The sequence below is a fragment of the Ambystoma mexicanum genome, chromosome 1q (assembly GCF_040938575.1).
Source record: "Ambystoma mexicanum isolate Mex_15411 chromosome 1q, UKY_AmexF1_1, whole genome shotgun sequence".
NCBI classification, from domain to species: Eukaryota; Metazoa; Chordata; class Amphibia; order Caudata; family Ambystomatidae; genus Ambystoma; species Ambystoma mexicanum.
In genome coordinates this window covers 1,086,775,444-1,086,796,208 of record NC_090922.1, presented here as the reverse complement: position 1 = coordinate 1,086,796,208, position 20,765 = coordinate 1,086,775,444, and the positions used below count along the sequence as shown (strand labels likewise).

Genomic DNA, 20,765 nt, shown 5'->3' with positions numbered 1-20,765 from the left:
ACCCGATCCTTTTCTATCAGGCAATCAGTTTTAGTTCTCCTTCTGACAGTGGATAATAAGATAATTTCCTATGAAGTCCTAGAAAAAAAAGTCCCCTGTACTATCAAATCTCCCAAGCTGGTAGGCGTCAGAAAACTCAAGTCTATCGTGTTAATCTCTTGAAAGAATGGAAAGTAGATCCCAGTGAGAAAGCTACAGTCACTATGGCACCCCTCCTTACTGATCCAGAAATTGAGACCCAATTGATTTGACCTCAGTTGCCATTATCCCATGAAGAGGACCTAGGCGACTTACTGGCTCAATTCCCTTAAGCGTTTTCAGAACAACCAGGGAGGGTCGATAATTTGTTCCATTTCTTCCTCACACCAGCAGGGAAAACTATCAACCTAAAGCCTTACAGGATCCCTGAGGCCAGAAGAAACATTATTGAACAGGAGATAGAGGAGATGCACAAGGCTGATATCACCGAGCCCTCTGAGAGTCCTTAGTCCTCCCCTATTTTCCTAGTTGCCAAACCTGATAACTTGTGGCAATTCTGTATGGATTTTAGGAAGCTGAAATAAATCTCCATCTTTGACGATTATCAAATTTCATGCATTGACGATTTAATCGAGAAGTTATGGACAACCAAGTACATTTCTATTTTCGATTAAACAAAAGGATACTGTCTGGTCACCATAAATTTAGCACACATGGAAAAGACAGCATTTTCAACACCACAAGGCCTCTTCCAGTTCAAAGTCTTACCCTTTGGATTACACAGAGCTCCTGCCACCTTTCAACAGCTCATAGATAACATACTGAACCTATGCACTGCTTTCTGTGGGGGGTCTCCACTGTAAAATATCTCAGATACTTTGTGGGGAATATTCTAATCCAACCTCAAACTGAGAAAGTAAGTGGTGCAAAAAAACACCAACCCCTAAAACCAACCAGGATCTCTGATGGGTCTATCCAGATATAACAGAAGGCTTATCCCCAACTACTCCACCCTAGCTGCTAAACTGACAGACAAACTAATAAACTCACGCCCACAGAAATTGGATTGGAGTATGCAAGACCAAGCAAGACAGACAAACTAATAAACTCACGCCCACAGAAATTGGATTGGAGTATGCAAGACCAAGCAAGTTTCGGAGGGCTGAAGACAATTCTATATCAGGAGGCTGTCCTTAAGACGCCATACTTTAATAAAGAATGTATTCTGCAATCAGATGCATAGAAAGTAGGCTTGGGTGCAGTGTTCTCTCAAGGGTATGAAATAGTTGAACCTCTGGTCTTATATACCAGCCAAAAACTCTTTTCCAGAGAGCAGTCCTGTGCCACCGTGGAGCTCATCTGAGGTACTACCTCAAAAGAAGGAATTTCAGGTTGCTTACTGACCACCCACCATTAACCTGGATGAGCCTGAGAAAAGACACTAACCCAAGAGTAATGAGATGGTTCCTGGAACTCCAAACATTTTGCTTCACCACAGAACATCGGAAGGGGAAAGAACAGTGGAATATGTATTTTCTAAATTGATTCTCTCAAGAGATGGGGGATCCACCACTGTAAGGGGAAGGGTATGTGACAAATCACAGGTATTCATCCCTTTTCCCCAAGTGGGAGACCCCCCCACTCTGAGGCTAGTGATGTGAGCACACACTGCAAGGCCCTCCCTAGGGGTTGAGGCAAGTGGGAACTCAGTGTGAGAGACTTCTACAACACCACCAAACCAAGCCCATAGAGACTTCAATATTTTCGCACAACTTCACTGTGAAGATAATCCATATTATCACAAACTATCCCTGTAAGGTACTTCAAAATTACAAAATATTGGCAATTTAAATATCCTCACACACCATCACTACATTGACCTCTGTATCACCATTGCACCATCCCTGTGGGGACTTTAATATCATGACACAGCAAACCTGCAGGGACTTCATTAGAATTGCACATAATGTTGGGACTATTCTCATTATAATCCCAACTCATTCAGTACGTAAATCAGTATCACACCCAATTCATGTGAAGTATATTAGGACATTAATATGACCACACACTCTGTGGAGACTTATCACACAACAGTGATGTGAAAACACACACCATCCATGTGGGGCCTTACATATCACAGCACACCATCTCTGTCGGGACTTCAATGTCATTCTGATTCCTACTGAATACTGTAGCATAACTGCATATGTTTGGTGGTTAAAGGGGGCATTTTCCCATCAAGGAAAGCACCTTTTGATTTACAAACAAGATACTATTTTCAATGTAAGGAAAATAAATCCACATAACACCAATTGCCTATTTGGGAGTGGCTCACCCTATTGAATTGTGGTTGTTTCAAATGAGTTGCTCTGTATCAATGGGGATAATTCAATATGTGCATCTGGCTGGCTGTGTGCCCGAGGCTTAAAAAGGCTGGGTGGCCATTTGGGCTCAGGAGAAAATTCTGCTTCCTCTCTGTGACTTTGTCTATGTCCCATTTGGCTCTGGTGGCTCTAGTAGCTCAATTGGTCAAGCGGTTCTCAGTCAATGATTCTGTCTACCTCTTCTGTGGTGAAACAGTGAGATGGCTTACTCAGGGAATTCCAGGTTTGGGTCTATGTCTAACCTAAGCAGGAAGTGTCTCATGTGGAGCCTGAGTTTGATTGTGGTGAGATCAGTTGAAGCAGTTGTCCCTATTGTGCCTTTCTCACCATACGTTGTTGTTACTGCCCTCATAAAACGTTTGGGAACCATACAAGGAGAGAATGAGGAAGCAGCTTTGCAAGGGTATTGTCCCTAATGAATTTAGAAGGTGGTAGGTGGGTATGGGGAAGAGACCACTGACAAACCCTACTCAGTCTTCCTGCAGGTAACTAAAGCCACTGGCCTAAGGGTCCTGGTAAGCTGGACTTCCTGGTCTCCATGCAGGTGTGGCTCAGATAATGAGCAGCATGGAACTGGCCCACCACAAATTATGGAGGATCAAAGCTAGCCCTGTGATAAGACTGAGTGCTTTCTCAGCTGCGGCAAGCCGCTCAGTAAGTAAACCAGGTCTGGATTTAACTGTCAAAGGGAAGCATAGTTTCCCTTTGACAGCTTTCAGTACCCTAGTAGGCATGCCCAATGGGCAAAACTGATAAGTGTTATTGTGTGGCTAGACTGGCCTGCATTGGTGCAGCCCACCTGAACATCTTTTCTTATTGTGGTATGGCATTTTGTGCCAGGCACCAAAGTTAAAGGATCATGATCAGTGTTATTATATGGCTAGATTTCCCTACATTCGTGCAACCAGTCTGCAAATAGAAATGCTGTGGCATGGCATTTCTTAGTGGCATAAGGAGGTAAGCCAACATGAGTGTTCTTAAGTTGACATAATAGCGTACATTGGTGAAGGCAGGCTGGATATAGTCTCTTATTGTGGCATTGCATTTTTTACTGTCACAGCTAACAGGAGTATGTTTTTTATCTGGTAATACTGGCATATATTTGTTCAGTCTGCATGGACTTGTATGGGCACAGCCAGCATGAACATTTTTTTAAACTTGCAAATATTGTGCACAATGGCATCATGGAAACGAATTGGAAAATGCTTCTGTTCATTGTTGGTGACTTGCAGTCATTGGAAGTGTTTGTGTGTTACTATACAACATCTATTGCAAACTGAGTGTCTTTTTACCCTATTTGTTACAGAAAGTGTGCTGTAAAATGCACTATTTTAGCCTATTATATAAAAAATGTTTTCAGGGAAGGAACTCACACGAGTCCCCCTTTGTTAGTTCATGCTCCATCGCTATACTCAGTCACTCCACCATATTCCAACATACACCTGTCCAATAAAAAATTCTTACAAGCCACCACTGTCCCTAGTGTACCCACTAGCTCAAGGAACAGGGTCAGGACCCAGACTTTTTCACAGTATGAAGAAAACTGTTGACAAGCACCAATCTGAATAGTATTGTATTAGTTTATTACAAAAACATGATCACTGAGGATAGAATCAAAATATTTCATTGCAAAATCTAAAACGTAGATAACGCTGACATTTACTTGCAGCTTTCCCATCCCTTTATTTTACCTGTGCTCATATTCTTTCTTCCAGCAGATTAAGGTCTGCATACATTTGATAGGTACATGGTACGCCACCCCATGGGCAAGCCTTTGTGTTCTACTGTGCATACCACTGTGCTGGCAATTTGGCACAGTATAAACCATGATAACATAACATAGCATATAATGCCAAAACCTTGCATATTACAGTACATACCCATTCTGATGTGCACCCACCCGTGCCATCCAGTGCATCCTTCCCTTCAGTGCTAGGATTCCCAAAGCTCTGTCATTGAGTGGATCCCCCATTTCTATAGTGGGGGGATAGTCTTACCACGCTGAATGGAAGACAGTTGTAGACTGGCTCAGCAATATACGTTTATGACACAACTTTTAACTTTAAAAATGTAACTCACCTCTTACCTGTCTACAGCAGCCCCCACTTGCCTAAGATCTGCCAACCAATTCTAGAAGGGGCCAGTTATCTTTTAATAGAATGGACAACTGTTTTGGTCAGAGTGGGCCAGTTTCATTACTACACTAGTCTTAACCAATGTTACTAAGCAAATATGATTTCAAACATGTTAGTTGCAGCATTTCTTACCAAAAGGACCACCTTGGTTAATACACAAACAGTCTGTTCTGGATAGTGATGAATTGTAATGTGTGATTGTGGCTGACTTTTTCATTGGTGCCTGGACTAATTGTATGCCCCAGTTTGAACCTGCCTTGGTGCACCATGGTGGGAAGTGGACTTGAGATAATAATGCAAAGGTTAGGATGGGATTCCCCAAAAACCTATTGGTAAGAAATACAGGGATATGACTTTTAGCAGACAGAAAAGGAAACGCAGACAGCAAAATGCTGGTGTACGGTTTGTTTAGTTGATCTTAAGCTTTTTCCCTTCTCCCAGTACACCAGCGGATTTTTACATTTGTATATACAAAGGGGTAATCACACAATACCATTTACATTATTAACCTACCTAAACAGCTGAATTACTAAAAACAGTACAGAAAAGAGTCCTTTTAAAATATAAACAGTTCTTCCAAAATATAAAAATCCTTAAGGATATATGTAAAAGTCTCCATACAGTGTGCTGTAACTATGTTTAAAACAACATTACTTGGGAGCCAGCTAGGCTAGGGCTGTCACAAGGTATTTTCTGCTGTGCGTATTTCTCTTCCTCTGTGGCTTATGCCAGCTGCAGCCCGGCATTGATGGCAGCCTGGGGGCGGGGGCCCAAACCAATGCTCCACCCAGGCTGCGTCTGCCAGATGCAGCCCCAGGAGTCTCAGAGGCCTGTCTTGGCAGGGAGCAGGCCTTAAATCATTACACAGCGCTCCCCTCTCTACCAGAGAGTGCCACGCCTGACAGAGGAGGGTGAGTGGGGGGCAATGACTGGGGGTGCTCCCCGCTCACAGAGCCATGTGGAGCCAGGCCACGGCAGTGACAGGAGTGCCAGGAGGCAGTGGTGGGTTCTGGCACTCCCCTAACTGTCTGGGGAGAATCACCCTTTCAGGTCGGGCCCGCAGAGGTGAAAAAGAACTATCAAAGGTGCAGGGAGGAGTGCTGCTCAACCCTCCTCAGTGAAGGTTGAGACCAACTGTCCCCAAGGCGCTCTGCTCACGCCGCACACCTATTCCTTTTTTAAAGAATCCCTGTGTGGCAACACATGTGGATGTCTTTTACTCTACTTTGTTGCATGCTTCCCCCCCATTAAAATATCCTCAACCTTGAGGATAGTCTTGACCTGAATTATGAATCTATCTAGCTAACAACTAGCTCCACACACCCTCCACTCTGCATCCAACCTGAGACTGGGTGATCTGCTCCTCACTGTTTCCTCCCCTGATAGTTTGGAGTTCCCTTTCCTACCCTCCCCCTCCGAATACCCTAACAATAATAATAATAATAATAATAATAATAATAATAATAATAATATAAAAATAATTGAGCCATGATTTATATCTACAGTCCACCTGCCACAGTACCCCTGAACGCGTAGACGCCTGCACTAAAGAAGGAAGAATGGAAAACTGAGGATCAGGCAATGGGAAACTCACATTGGACCCCTGGTGAATCCTAAGTTAGTTTCATGACAGTCCTGCTCTCCCTGGTGGCAGGACAAAGATCAGCCGGGGCCTCATCTAGGGTTTGTCCATGGCCTGGCGATCAACCCTGTACCAACTCAGGGTCCCTATATTCCAGTGGAGGAATGGGTAAGGGATCCCTACTGCATCCAACTTAGCAGGAGCGCAATGTGATCAGGAATAGTCTCAAATGAACACTCTCAGATTCAGGTTCACGTCCTCTCCTCTCACTGCTGGTGTCAGCTAAAACTCATCCTGGACTTGGAGCAGAAAACTCATCCTGGACTTGGAGCAGATGGTTCCGGTGCAAGGTCTTGATGTTTCTTGGCTGTCCTCCTAACCACAGTCAGTAGACAGGCAGCACTCCCAATTGATGCTCAATGATGAATGGTTGAGACTCCCACGTGTAACTCATCTTCTTCTGTCCACTCTTTCCCAGGCTGTGGATCAACACACAATCACTAGGCAGAACACTTGCATCAATGTGCAAGATGAAAGGCAACTGAGGATCCGTGTAGCCCAGAATTGGTTTGAGGATTCGAGGAGCTCAAGTAGTGAGGGGCCGCTTCTCCTTGAATGCCTCCTGGCATTAGTCGGTCCACCTATCATCAAAGGGCTCATGTGGATTGTGTAAATGGTCTGCAGAGTTGATGGTAATCCTGCAGCTCATCTGGTTAGGCAGGTATCCTTTGATGAGGACAACAAGTGGTCGTGCGATGTTGGCAAATCCCACAGCAACTCTACATAGCAGTTAAAGAATTCAAGGAAACTCTGTGACTCCTTCAAGTTCTGAGGTCTTGACCAGGTGAGGAGGGCTTCCGTCTTTGAGGGATCTACAGGAATGCTGTCTACAGCGATAATGTTTCCGCTGCATTTGATGCTTGTCCAGCAACACTGGCATTTGTTCACACTGACCTTTAGCCTTTGCTCCCTTAGGCGATCAACACCTTCATGAGCCCCTTGTTGTGTTCCTCCAGGGTCCTTCTGAACAAAATAAAATCATTCATGTAAACCATTACCTTCAGGTGGTTCATGTGACTGACAGTCTTTTACATGAGGTGTTTCCTGAGGAATTTGTACAATCCAAGCAAGCAGGAGAATGCTGTTTTCTCAACATCCACTGGATGCATTGGGATTTGGTAGTACCCACTCCGCAGGTCCATGACCAAAATCGGTTTTCCCATCCTGATGTCCACCTAGAACGTCACATAGGACTACCATTTTAATACCAATATAGCTCAACATACGAAATATTTTCCATAGCCTTTACTGATGGAACTAATGACAAATGTTGCCAGTACTTGTAACATAACCATATGTGTTTATAGCTTGCTTGCCACTTCTTTGATATATGAAAATACATGCAAATATCAATCTAATATTGCAGCCGCGTTGAGCATAGAACTGGTATTTACTGCTTACTGTTATTTCTACGCCTTCCCACAATTGCTGATTCTTGTGCATGTGAATGTATACTTGCATGATCAATATTTAGGGAGTCTACTTTACTCAATTCTCATTAGGACACCCAATATCCAGCCATATGTATTGAGTGATCTTAGACTTGGTCTCCACTTGCTAGGATTCTTTGCCAAGAAGGACCCTTTTTGGAATATTGACTTCTTTGCGCCTAATGGTTGCATTCACCATACTATAGCCAACCTCTTGATACCTATCCACCATGATCCTGATTGATCCTGATTGAGCCCCGCTTTTTGCCTACTGTACTGCTGTAATCCTGGGCGAGCCCCACATTTGCCTTTTGTATTACTGTATCCCTGGGAGAGCCCTGCATTTCCTTATTGCACTATTGTATTCCTTGGTATTCCTTGGTGAGCCCCGCATTTGCCCATTGCATTGCTGTATTCCATAGGGTGCCTCGGACTGAGCCACTGTATTATTGTACTATTTGGTGGGCCCCACATTTGCTTACTGTACTGCTGTATTCCTGGGTGAGCCCCACATTTGCCTATTGTATTATTGTACTAATGGGCGAACCCAGCATTCACCGAGTGTATTGCTATATGCCTGGCAGAGCCCCACAGCTGCCTATTGTATTATTGTATTCCCTAGTGAGCCTCGCATTTTGAGCCCTACATTCCTGTATTCTATGGTGAGCCCCGCATTCGTCCATTGCATTGCTGTATTCTATAGTTGCTTCGCATCGAGACACTGCATTGTGATACTCTATTGTGTGCCCAGCATCTACCTATTGTATTGCTGTATTCTATGTCTATTTCTAAAGGTTTTATACTGCCATTTGAACCGTGCCCCTGATTGTGGGACAGCTCTACTGGCACAGTAGCATACCAGATAGCATGTCATACACATCTGCTTCTGTATCGCTTTGAATTACACCTCAAATGCTGCGCTACTGCTTCTGCAAACTTTACTGAGCTGTATCTCACCTGCGTACTGTATACCCCATGTTATCACCCCATGGGGAACATCCCCCCCTCTTATATCTCCCAACCACAACATGCATGTTGCCTGCCTCCTCCTAGCCACCTTACTGTTCAGTCTAGCTCAGGCTCGCCATCACCTCACGCTGACCCATCATTCGACCTCAGAGCTTCCCAAAGTCACAACCATTATGACCCTGTCCCCTTCACTAGGGATCAAACCTTAGAAATTCCTACCTTCCCTTAACACCAACTCATGTCACCTCAACATCAGACCCACAACATTCTTACCTGAACTGTCCAAAACCCCCAACGCCTCTAAGGTCAACACCAAACCGGATACAGTAGCAACCCTAACTCCAGCACAATGAATTAATCTATATGCCAGGAAATGCACTCCTAACCAACCTTGCTCTACTATGGTCAGAAATGACAGGCTCTGCTAGACTTAACAATAACATTGCCCAACAGTCTAACCTGCAAGACAAACCTTACACTCCTAACTTGATACATTTCACAACCTCAAAGACACCCAAGAAAAATAGAGAGTCTCTAGAAAAAATTTAAAACAACCCCCCCGCCCATGACTATCCCCCAGCTAAAAGGAGGTCTAATCAATACCATGCCACAGGCATAGTCTATCTAATCACCACAGGTGACCTAGACTTCCTAGCTGTATCCAAGTCCTGGCTACATGAAACAGCAGGCCCCTCCCTCGTGTTGGCCGTACCAGTCAACTTCACCATTGTGAGAGTCTCGTTGCAAAGGGGGTGGCATCGCCTTTATCACCAAATCTAGCCTACGGCTCAGAGCAACCCCCTCGCCCACTCTTAAGTCCTCTGAACTACTTACAGTTAAACTTCCCACGTCCAAGACTAGCACCCTTACGATTCACTTAATATACAGACACACTGGCCCTATTGGTACCTTCGAAAAAGACGTCATGACATTACTTTCAGACAACATCAAGCCCTCATCCCGAATCTTGCTGCTAGATGATTTCAATTTGGGTTCTTCATGACCCTAACCATACATGAACCAAGGCACTACACAACGTCTTAACTGAACTGGGCCTTACTCAAAGAGTCAATCAACCTACTCACGAGAAAGATAGAACTCTTGACTGGGTAGCGAACATAAATACATAGACCCCCATATCATCTATCCTACCCTTAACTTGGACAGATCACCTTCTCATCTCCTTCACCACTCAGACCAAACTGATAGTGCCTCCCCTCCCTACAAGGAGCAAACAAAATATAACTACCGACAGGCTCTTGCCTCTCCTACTACCAACCTTGAACACCGCTTCAGAATCAGCAGACCCAGCCGAACTAGTTGAAATGTACAACGCCACCATGACCTCTGCGCTAGACGCCATCGCGCCTCTCAAACTGCGTAAAGGCAAACCCAAAGCCCCTCTCAACACCTGATTCACCCCACAGTTAGAAATCATGCACGCAGAAAAAAGAAAACTCGAAGTTTATGGAGAAACCTCCCATGAAAAGAAAATAAACTCCATTTAACCGAATCAGCAAGTAAATACAAAGCTGAAATCCTTTCAGCTAAAAGAGAAACTTACAACAACCGGATCAGCAAAGCCAGTTCCAAAGCCAAGGAAATCTTAACGATCCTAAGGGAACTGGAATCCCTCATAACCCCTGAAGATCCCTGTATCAAGGATAAAATATGGTGCAGAGACATACAAAATGCTCTGTAAAAAAAAGACACCCTCCAAAAAAAGATTGTAGCCAAAAGTCTCAATTTTGCCAAACCTGACTCAGACCCAGAACCGGCAAAACCCCAAGTGAAATGCACTCCTGAATTCAAATTCTCACAAGTTACAATCATAGAGGTAGAAAAAATCATCACATCTCTCAAGCCTTCCAGATGCCAAGGTGACTTCTGCCCCCCATCAAATAATTAAAGAAGCTGCCAGAGACCTTGCCCCATTTATCACAAAATCAATAGACGCTTCATTTCGTACCTGCAAATTCCCAACCAACCTGAAGGACGTCTGGGTCATACCCTTGCTAAAGAAAGCCTCCCTACACCCAACCATCCCCACAAATTACAAGCCAATTACCACGGTCCCATTCCTCATTAAAATTTTAGATAAGGCGGCCTACCTTCAGATCCAGCACTTTCTGAAAACAAATAACCTCCTAGGACTCAGACAATCAGGCTTCAGACCACTTCATGGTACTGAAACCGCCCTGATCAACCTAAAAATGCAAATTGACTTACTCAAGGACAAAAGGCAATATGCCCTGCTCCTCCTACTTGATGGCCGCCTTCGACTTGGTGGACCACACTATTGTCTGCAAGCACCTTTCCACTGTGGCTAACGTCTCGCACAAAGCCACTGATTGGATCCAACCCTTCCTTAACAGGTCGATGAGGGTCTTCTCTCAGGCAGCTGCCGCTGACACCTCCCCGATCACATGCAGTGTGCCTCAGAGATCTTGTGTGTCCCCCATGTATAATATATTCACTAAACCGCTATTCGACAAACTGGACCGTCTACGGATCATCTACACCAACAATGCAGATGATACCCAGATACTACTCCCCCTATCAGGTGACTATGACCGAGATCTAGCCTTCCTAAACAACACCTACCAAGTCATGGATGGCGGTCCATGGATTATGCCTGAATGATGAAAAGACAGAAATCCTAATCCTAGGTGCTCCAGCCCAACTCAATAAACTCGATGCACAATACTCTGCATTTATTATTGATGGCATCACCATCAAAGCGGCTAAAGAGACTAAAACCCTAGGCTTCTACTTAGACTCCACACTGAACATGGGAAAACAAGCCAACGCCACTTCATCCACCACAGCGTACACTTGAAAGCCTATACATGCCTGCAAACCTTACTTATCCACTAAGAGCAGCAGCACCCTAGCGATAGCCCTAGTTATGTCGAAACTCGATTACTGCAATGCCCTCAATGCCCGATATTCCTCTTCACATCTCGGGTCGGTTTCTCACCTGAGAAGGGTCTCAGGCAGATATAGGGTCCATGTTCTGCTGGTCTCATGATACCCTCATTCAACATATGCTTGAAAGCATTTGCCATGGAGGAAGAGTTCAGTATGGTGCCTCTATGCTCTGGTGTAGAACTGGTGCATGCTACACCCAGGTGAACTAGGGTTGCTTGTTGGTGCAGCTATGATGGCACCTACAGTGGTCACTGCAGGGTGAATGCATGCAGTGTTGGTCAAGGAAGGGCAGGGCAGGGCTTGAGCTAGGCATAGGTGGTGTGGATGGTAGGCTAGCCTTTAACACTGGCCAGATGTTTAATGCCCAAAGAGGATAGGACAATATTGAGTCACACCTGTGGATGGTAAGGGGCAATGTCTCAGCATCGACTTTCTTAGGGCCATGGCAGACCAGGATACTGGTCCTTGCTGGGCCAAGGTCTTTACCCAGGCACTTGACCTAGCCTCTGAGGGACTCTAGGGACACCGGCATTTTGAGCACCTGTTGTAGGGGTGTGCTCCATGCAACATCACCTATAATTTATTAATGGTCAGTCTTAAACCTCTCACGCTCAGCCCAGCTAGCTACTGGAACCCGATTTATGAAGATGGTGCCTGTCTATCTGCTGTGGTGGCAAATCACAATTATTACAAGAATATAATCAAATCCTTTTCCACAAATGTGCACACCTGGTGCCTTCCTGGTTGCCGCTCTTTTTCACCACTTAGCAAGCCCTGCCCACCTGGTGCCTTCCTGCTTGCCGCTCTTTTCCCTACTTAAGGAGCCCTCCAGCCTCTTTTCCTTTGCAGCTGGGGAGCAGGTGTAAGTGGATCTAGGTCACCTGCCCTAAACCCCGCCCACTTGGTGCCTTCCTGGTTGCCGCTCTTTTTCACAACATAGCAAGCCCCGCCCACCTGGTGCCTTCCTGCTTGCTGCTCTTTTCCCTACTTAAGGAGCCCTCCAGCCTCTTTTCCTTTGCAGCTGGGGAGCAGGTGTAAGTGGATCTAGGTCACCGGGCCTAAGACCCACCCACCTGGTGCCTTCCTGGTTGCCGCTCTTTTTCACAATTTAGCAAGCCCCGCCCACCTGGTGCCTTCCTGCTTGGTGCTCTTTTCCCTACTTAAGGAGCCCTCCAGCCTCTTTTTCTTTGCAGCTGGGGAGCAGGTGTAAGTGGATCTAGGTTACCGGGCCTAAGCCCCGTCCACCTGGTGTTCCTGGTTGCCACTTGTTTTCACCACTTAGCAAGCCCCGCCCACCTGGTGCCTTCCCGCTTGCCACTCTTTCACCACTTAGCAAGCCCCGCCCACCTGGTGCCTTCCTGCTTGCTGCTTTTTTCCCTACTTAAGGAGCCCTCCAGCCTCTTTTCCTTTGTAGCTGGGGAGCAGGTGTAAGTGAACCTAGGTCATCTGCCCTAAGCCCCGCCCACCTGGTGCCTTCCTGCTTGCTGCTTTTTTCCCTACTTAAGGAGCCCTCCAGCCTCTTTTCCTTTGCAGCTGGGGAGCAGGTGTAAGTGGATCTAGGTCACCTGGCCTAAGTCCCGCCCACCTGGTGCCTTCCTGGTTGCCGCTCTTTTTCACCACTTATCAAGCCCCGCCCACCTGGTGCCTTCCTGCTTGCCACTCTTTTCCCTACTTAAGGAGCCCTCCAGCCTCTTTTCCTTTGCAGCTGGGGAGCAGGTGTAAGTGGATGTAGGTCACCTGCCCTAAGCCCCGCCCATCTGGTGCCTTCCTGGTTGCCGCTCTTTTTCACCACTAAGCAAGCCCTGCCCACCTGGTGCCTTCCTGCTTGCCGCTCTTTTCCCTACTTAAGGAGCCCTCCAGCCTCTTTTCCTTTGCAGCTGGGGAGCAGGTGTAAGTGGATCTAGGTCACCTGCCCTAAACCCCGCCCACTTGGTGCCTTCCTGGTTGCCGCTCTTTTTCACAACATAGCAAGCCCCGCCCACCTGGTGCCTTCCTGCTTGCTGCTCTTTTCCCTACTTAAGGAGCCCTCCAGCCTCTTTTCCTTTGCAGCTGGGGAGCAGGTGTAAGTGGATCTAGGTCACCGGGCCTAAGACCCACCCACCTGGTGCCTTCCTGGTTGCCGCTCTTTTTCACAATTTAGCAAGCCCCGCCCACCTGGTGCCTTCCTGCTTGGTGCTCTTTTCCCTACTTAAGGAGCCCTCCAGCCTCTTTTTCTTTGCAGCTGGGGAGCAGGTGTAAGTGGATCTAGGTTACCGGGCCTAAGCCCCGTCCACCTGGTGTTCCTGGTTGCCACTTGTTTTCACCACTTAGCAAGCCCCGCCCACCTGGTGCCTTCCCGCTTGCCACTCTTTCACCACTTAGCAAGCCCCGCCCACCTGGTGCCTTCCTGCTTGCTGCTTTTTTCCCTACTTAAGGAGCCCTCCAGCCTCTTTTCCTTTGTAGCTGGGGAGCAGGTGTAAGTGAACCTAGGTCATCTGCCCTAAGCCCCGCCCACCTGGTGCCTTCCTGCTTGCTGCTTTTTTCCCTACTTAAGGAGCCCTCCAGCCTCTTTTCCTTTGCAGCTGGGGAGCAGGTGTAAGTGGATCTAGGTCACCTGGCCTAAGTCCCGCCCACCTGGTGCCTTCCTGGTTGCCGCTCTTTTTCACCACTTATCAAGCCCCGCCCACCTGGTGCCTTCCTGCTTGCCACTCTTTTCCCTACTTAAGGAGCCCTCCAGCCTCTTTTCCTTTGCAGCTGGGGAGCAGGTGTAAGTGGATGTAGGTCACCTGCCCTAAGCCCCGCCCATCTGGTGCCTTCCTGGTTGCCGCTCTTTTTCACCACTAAGCAAGCCCTGCCCACCTGGTGCCTTCCTGCTTGCCGCTCTTTTCCCTACTTAAGGAGCCCTCCAGCCTCTTTTCCTTTGCAGCTGGGGAGCAGGTGTAAGTGGATCTAGGTCACCTGCCCTAAACCCCGCCCACTTGGTGCCTTCCTGGTTGCCGCTCTTTTTCACAACATAGCAAGCCCCGCCCACCTGGTGCCTTCCTGCTTGCTGCTCTTTTCCCTACTTAAGGAGCCCTCCAGCCTCTTTTCCTTTGCAGCTGGGGAGCAGGTGTAAGTGGATCTAGGTCACCGGGCCTAAGACCCACCCACCTGGTGCCTTCCTGGTTGCCGCTCTTTTTCACAATTTAGCAAGCCCCGCCCACCTGGTGCCTTCCTGCTTGGTGCTCTTTTCCCTACTTAAGGAGCCCTCCAGCCTCTTTTTCTTTGCAGCTGGGGAGCAGGTGTAAGTGGATCTAGGTTACCGGGCCTAAGCCCCGTCCACCTGGTGTTCCTGGTTGCCACTTGTTTTCACCACTTAGCAAGCCCCGCCCACCTGGTGCCTTCCCGCTTGCCACTCTTTCACCACTTAGCAAGCCCCGCCCACCTGGTGCCTTCCTGCTTGCTGCTTTTTTCCCTACTTAAGGAGCCCTCCAGCCTCTTTTCCTTTGTAGCTGGGGAGCAGGTGTAAGTGAACCTAGGTCATCTGCCCTAAGCCCCGCCCACCTGGTGCCTTCCTGCTTGCTGCTTTTTTCCCTACTTAAGGAGCCCTCCAGCCTCTTTTCCTTTGCAGCTGGGGAGCAGGTGTAAGTGGATCTAGGTCACCTGGCCTAAGTCCCGCCCACCTGGTGCCTTCCTGGTTGCCGCTCTTTTTCACCACTTATCAAGCCCCGCCCACCTGGTGCCTTCCTGCTTGCCACTCTTTTCCCTACTTAAGGAGCCCTCCAGCCTCTTTTCCTTTGCAGCTGGGGAGCAGGTGTAAGTGGATGTAGGTCACCTGCCCTAAGCCCCGCCCATCTGGTGCCTTCCTGGTTGCCGCTCTTTTTCACCACTAAGCAAGCCCTGCCCACCTGGTGCCTTCCTGCTTGCCGCTCTTTTCCCTACTTAAGGAGCCCTCCAACCTCTTTTCCTTTGTAGCTGGGGAGCAGGTGTAAGTGAACCTAGGTCACCTGCCCTAAGCCCCGCCCACCTGGTGCCTTCCTGCTTGCTGCTTTTTTCCCTACTTAAGGAGCCTCCAGCCTCTTTTCCTTTGCAGCTGGGGAGCAGGTGTAAGTGGATCTAGGTCACCTGGCCTAAGTCCCGCCCACCTGGTGCCTTTCTGTTTGCCACTCTTTTTCACCACTTATCAAGCCCTGCCCACCTGGTGCCTTCCTGCTTGCCGCTCTTTTCCCTACTTAAGGAGCCCTCCAGCCTCTTTTCCTTTGCAGCTGGGGAGCAGGTGTAAGTGGATCTAGGTCACCTGCCCTAAGCCCCGCCCACCTGGTGCCTTCCTGGTTGCCGCTCTTTTTCACCACTTAGCAAGCCCTGCCCACCTGGTGCCTTCCTGCTTGCCGCTCTTTTCCCTACTTAAGGAGCCCACCAGCCTCTTTTCCTTTGCAGTTGGGGAGCAGGTGTAAGTGGATCTAGGTCACCGGGCCTAAGACCCGCCCACCTGGTGCCTTCCTGGTTGCCGCTCTTTCACAATTTAGCAAGCCCCGCCCACCTGGTGCCTTCCTGCTTGCCGCTCTTTTCCCTACTTAAGGAGCCCTCCAGCCTCTTTGCCTTTGCAGCTGGGGAGCAGGTGTAAGTGGATCTAGGTCACCTGGCCTAAGCACCACCCACCTTTTAAGCCCTGCCTCTTCTTTCCTGCTCTTAACTCTTGGATCAAGGGCATCTCTCGCCCGGGCGTCCAAAGTGAAGGGCAGTCAAAGAAAAGGTCAGTTCCTGTTTGGACCTGTTCGGACAAGGGGGATCCAGGGTCCGACCCCCTGCTAAGACAGCAGGTAAGCATGCACCAACATGTGTTTACACCCTCTGTCCCCATTTGCCATCCCCACCCTCTCTGGTCCCCCCGTGTTGTTCCCTTGTGCCCCCCCTTCCTGCACACAGGAGTCTGTCCTGATACATTCTAGTTACACCATCACCTTCTTGTGGCCAATGCTGGATTTGACTTTTATGGCCTTCATTGATTCATGGTGTGTCACCCTTTCTCAGCTCTCATGCTGGACTTACTTTGCATCTTGTATTCATGGTGCCCCTGAATCATGCTGTTCCGTTCTTCATCTTGTATCCTGGCTTGCAACATTATGTGTTACTACTGACTTCTGCAATTGTATTCGCTCTCCCCTCTTGCTTCTCCACTCTTTTTGACTGCTTACTCTCTGTTCTCTCCTCCCCTCCCCTCTCCCTTTTCCTATCTCCTCCCCTTGTCCCCTTACTTTCTTCTATGCACTTACTCTATCAGAATTGTCCCTGGACCTAGTATGATAGCAAACTCGCCTATCGCTCTCCCATCCCCTTACTGTCCCACCCCCTCCAGCACTATCTGAAACGTTGTTAGGCCTAGTATGATAGTCGCTTGTTTTGTTCCTCCCCTCCCTTCTGCACCCCTCTCCCTCACCTTTTGTTTTCCTCCGACTCTACCAGAAATGCTGTCAGGCCTAGTACGGTAGTCGCCTGTCTGTTTCCCTTTCCTTCCCACTCCCCCCTCCCTTCCTTATTTATGTCTTAGCACTATCTGAAATGTTGTCAGGCCGAGTACGATAGTTAATTTCACATCCTTACTTTTCATGGCCTGCAAGAATGTCGTCGTATTTTCCCTTGTTCACTCCCTTGCCTTGAAGCGCTTTGAAACACATTGTGTATAGGCACTATATAAATAAACTATCATATCATATCAAAAGAAAAATTTAAACTTACACTATAAATATGTACACTAACCCAGAGAAGAGAAAGAGTAGGTATGCCTAGGTTGGTAGGTAGGGTAGGATAGGTATAGGCACACGAGAGGTGAGCTCTGCAGTGCCTCCAAGAAATGTAAGGGGGGTGATCTTGCCGTGATCCACCCATGCATCCGCATAAGATTTGGTGGTGAAGGTCATGATGGCTAGCTTCCAAACCACATTTTCCCCCTTTTGTCTCCTGACAGGGGGAGCAAGGGACTGGATGCTTAGGGGCACAAGATATTAACTACGGGCATCCTTGCCCTGAACGCACTAAATGCACCCTGCACCTTGGCCAAGTTATCTTTTGAATTTTGGGCCGTGGTCTCTGAAGCAACAACAAATCTCCTAAATGGAGTTGAGGGGCAGCTTCAACATGCCGGTAAATAAAGACAGTCGTGAATTTCATGTTAAATAAATGGGCACAGTGAAGTAGGTGAAATGTGGCAGACGTTTGGCAGAAATGTAAAGGATTCACCTCCAGCTATGAACTGGAGCTAAATCTGCTGACTTTCTACCCATTTTCAGTGAAATTACTGAGGCAGAATTACTGCTGCCAAAAATGCCCCATAGAGTCCAATGTGAAAAAATGGGAACATACTCCGCCACCACCACGTGTAATCCAGCGGTAAATCTTCCAGACCAAGTGAAAGTAACCGAAAGTCCAGTGGATTTACTGACAGAATACCGCCCAACTCGTAATGACCCCCATTGTCAGGTGAGATTTTATTCGATTGGTCATGTACTAAGCAGAGTTTGATGTAACGTTACCATTACATGAGTTCAAATTAACATAAAACACACTCAGGCCTATGAATACTTTCTTAAATTATTACAACATCTTCACAAAACCTCTCTTTTACTTCCTTGAAGCATTATATATCTGTAAGGCATGTAATGTCAAAGAGCCCACATGAAAACTTTAATATCATTATACATCTTCATTAAGGAGACTTCAACATCATCACACACTATCCATGTGAGGACTTCAATATCATCACATATCAACCCTGTGGGGACCTCACCATCAGCACACACCATCCATGTGAGGACTTAAATATCATCACAGATCATCCTTGTGGGGACCTCACCATCAGCACACACCATCCATGTGAGGACTTAAATATCATCACATATCAACCCTGTGGGGACCTCAACATTAGCACACACCATCCATTTGAGGACTTAAATATGATCACATATCAACCCTGTGGGGACCTCAACATCAGCACACACCATCCAGTTGGAGGATTCAATATCATTGCATTCCATCTCTATGGGACCTTGAGCATAATTACACACTATTCTTATGGGGCCTAATATGCCATGACACACCATCCCTGTGAGGACCTCTTTGTCATCAAACAACATCCCAGTGGGGACCTGAACATGACCACGCACCATCCTTTTGGTGGACACAGTACCATCATATCAGCTCTATGGGGAGTTCAGCATCATTACATACTATTCGTATTCACATACCTTTGTATGGCCAATTGGGTGCATCTGTGGCTTCATTTGCATCACCTGAATGCATTTTCCTTCGCCTTTTGCGTATTTTTGGTTAAATCGGCCACTATTTTTGGCAGTGTTTCGTTCAGTATTTTAACCTGAAGATAGGATGGAATTAGCATTTTTATTTCCAGCTCTAATTTCACTGGAGGATTTAGCCCCGGGGGAATTATCACTGGTTTTCATTGCTTATTCCTCCAGTGCTAATTTCTTCAGGGTTAATTCCACCAGAGGAATTAGCGTCCATTTTCAATAACCCGTATATCAGCAGATTGATCAAAGTGGCGGCAATTCCACTACTGCCACTTTGACTCTTAGAGATGAACTTGTAATGAAACCAAATTAGTATCAATTAAACATTAACCCTGTGAATTGTTTGTATAATCAGATAAATTGTGATGCCATATTCAATTAATTCACATATCAGACTATAGACAAGATGACATCAGTGCACATAATGCCTTGTCTTCACAGTGTAGAATTCAATATCATCACACACCACCCCTATGGGGACTTCAACAAAATCACAGAAAAATAAGGAAGTAAAGTAAGTCACATTGTGATTGGTTTGTTACAAAGTAGCCAATGCTTAAAATTAATCTGGAAGTGTGTTGTGCAATGAGGGAAGACTTATGTTGCGTATCAATTATATTCAATTCTGTAAACATACAAAATACACAAAAAATAGCTTAATTTCGTTATTTTACATTTAAACGCAGAGTTCAGGCCATTTAAAACATAATTGTATTTGTGTATAAATGGTTCCCATGAATCTGCTGTCTGCTGCCTAAGCATGTAGGGCATCTGATTTATCAAGTGTGTTTAAATTCCTGTCCGTGTGTTGATGACTGCAATACCACACCCAGCCTGCGGGGGCAGAGCTGAGTAAAAAATCAACACACCAAAATAAACACAGGTCCCCACAAAGCCATTTTTTTAAAAGTTCTAAAAATTGGCACAGATGTCTTTTAAGTTGTTTTAAGTCATTTGGAAGGCATTACCATGTGGGGACTTGGGTTTAGGTCCCCACAGTGAAATGAAGTCCCCACAGCGTGTGCATGTTTACACACCCAAGTCCCCACAAGGATAGTAACTCACACACACACACACACACACACACACACACACACACACACACACACACACACACACACACACACACACACACACACACACACACACACACACACACACACACACACACACACACACACACACACACACACACACACACACACACACACACACACACACTCTCTCTCTCTCTCTCTCTCTCTCTCTCTCTCTCTCTCTCTCTCTCTCTCTCTCCCTCTCTCCCTCTCTCCCTCTCTCCCTCTCTCCCTCTCTCCCTCTCTCCCTCTCTCCCTCTCTCCCTCTCTCCCTCTCTCCCTCTCTCCCTCTCTCCCTCTCTCCCTCTCTCCCTCTCTCCCTCTCTCCCTCTCTCCCTCTCTGCCTTTGGTTTACTTGCGGGCCAAAAGGTTTTCAGAAATCACAGACATGTTACCCTTTGGAATGGCAGCAGGGAATACCGACAGATGAGTGAATTTCGCAGTGTGACTTATTATATGTAAATTCAATGATAGAACCAGGGAAATCCCCCATTGCCATATGTTTAGAGAACATTATCCATTATAAATATATAAACCCCAAAACCGCCACCCCAAAGTAAACCCTTTTCCTTCTTGGCACTGTATCTATTCTTCCTATTGCTAACATATTGATTTTGTGTCAGGCACGTGTGGTTCAACTGAAACTACTTGGCAGACGGCAGATCCAACAGTGCAAGACCAAGTCTGCGCAGCACTTGCTTACTGCAGCCTTTACAAATCAGATTGAAAAGCACACTTAACGGTATAAACAATGTGACGGTTATTATTGTTCAATTAAGTGGTTCACTGTATCTTTAACGTTATACCGTTACATCCCTACTTCTGAGGCCCCTCCTGTGGGGATGTGTGTAGACCCAGTTCTGCTGAGTCACAGGGTACCGGAGCTTGCTCTGAGGCCTCTTTCGGCTTCCCTCAAAAACAAGAGCGGGGTGCGCCCCGAGGCCTTGGCTGGGCTTG

The 20,765-nt window shown here is 47.0% G+C and overlaps 1 long non-coding RNA gene across 1 annotated transcript in view; it reads left to right on the top strand.

Moving 5' to 3' along the window:
* Positions 1-20,765, top strand: part of LOC138541660 (uncharacterized) — a 672,524-nt gene that overhangs the window by 368,047 nt on the left and 283,712 nt on the right. The gene's annotated exons all lie outside the window — the stretch shown is intronic.